The sequence below is a fragment of the Arachis hypogaea genome, chromosome 14, assembly GCF_003086295.3.
Source record: "Arachis hypogaea cultivar Tifrunner chromosome 14, arahy.Tifrunner.gnm2.J5K5, whole genome shotgun sequence".
Lineage (NCBI taxonomy): Eukaryota > Viridiplantae > Streptophyta > Magnoliopsida > Fabales > Fabaceae > Arachis > Arachis hypogaea.
The window spans coordinates 80,577,925-80,578,935 of NC_092049.1; the positions used below are offsets into that span (position 1 = coordinate 80,577,925).

The 1,011-nt window shown below is 43.9% G+C and overlaps 1 non-coding gene across 1 annotated transcript; it reads right to left on the bottom strand.

The window, feature by feature from the left end:
• Positions 1 to 648: 648 nt before the first annotated feature.
• Positions 649 to 752, bottom strand: LOC112746487 (small nucleolar RNA R71). The gene has a single exon (XR_003174368.1). It is a non-coding gene; the product is annotated as a small nucleolar RNA R71 (small nucleolar RNA).
• Positions 753 to 1,011: the final 259 nt, after the last annotated feature.

Consider the following 1,011-nt stretch of genomic DNA (forward strand, 5'->3'; position numbering starts at 1 on the left):
CATAAATACTGTCTGCACCTATCTTCTCTGCTTGTACTTGTTAGTTGTATGACAGGGAGAAGAAGCGGGGCTTCAACTTCCTTTGATTCTGAACCAGAGAGAACCTTCCTTAGACTAAGGAAGGAGGCAAGAGGAAAACAAGTAGTTGGTGCTGAAGAAGAGGAAGAACAGTTTGAGGAATACTTTGAACCAAACATGGAAGAAAACATGGAAAATCATCATGAAGAAGAGACTCACAACCATGGCAGAGGAGGTGGAGCAAATCATGCTGGGGAGGATAGAAGAGTTTTGGACTCTTACATTAATCCAAACCCAGGCAATTGTGGAAGTAGCATCCAAAAGCCAACAATCCATGCCAACAACTTTGAACTTAAACCACAGCTCATCACCCTTGTTCAGAACAACTGTTCGTTTGGAGGAGGTGTTCAAGAAGATCCCAACCAACATTTGACCACCTTCCTGAGAATATGTGACACAGTAAAATCTAATGGTGTTCATCCTAACGCCTATAGATTGCTCTTATTTCCCTTCTCACTCAGAGACAAGGCAGCCAAGTGGCTGGAATCCTTCCCAAGGGAGAGCTTGACAACTTGGGAGGATGTGGTGAACAAATTCCTAGCAAGGTTCTACCCTCCTCAACGAATTAATAGGCTGAGAGCTGAGGTTCAAACCTTCAGGCAACAGGATGGTGAGACTCTGTATGAAGCATGGGAGAGGTTCAAAGACTTAACAAGGAGGTGTCCACCTGACATGTTCAACGAATGGGTCCAGCTGCACATTTTCTATGAAGGGCTCTCTTATGAGTCAAAGAAGGCAGTAGATCATTCATCTGGAGGGTCTTTGAACAAGAAGAAGACCATTGAGGAAGCTATAGATGTTATTGAAACAGTAGCAAAAAATGACTACTTCTATACTTCCGAAAGAGGGAACACAAGAGGAGTGATGGAGCTAAACAATGTAGATGCTCTGTTGGCCCAAAACAAGCTCATTACTCAGCAGCTGGCTGACCTC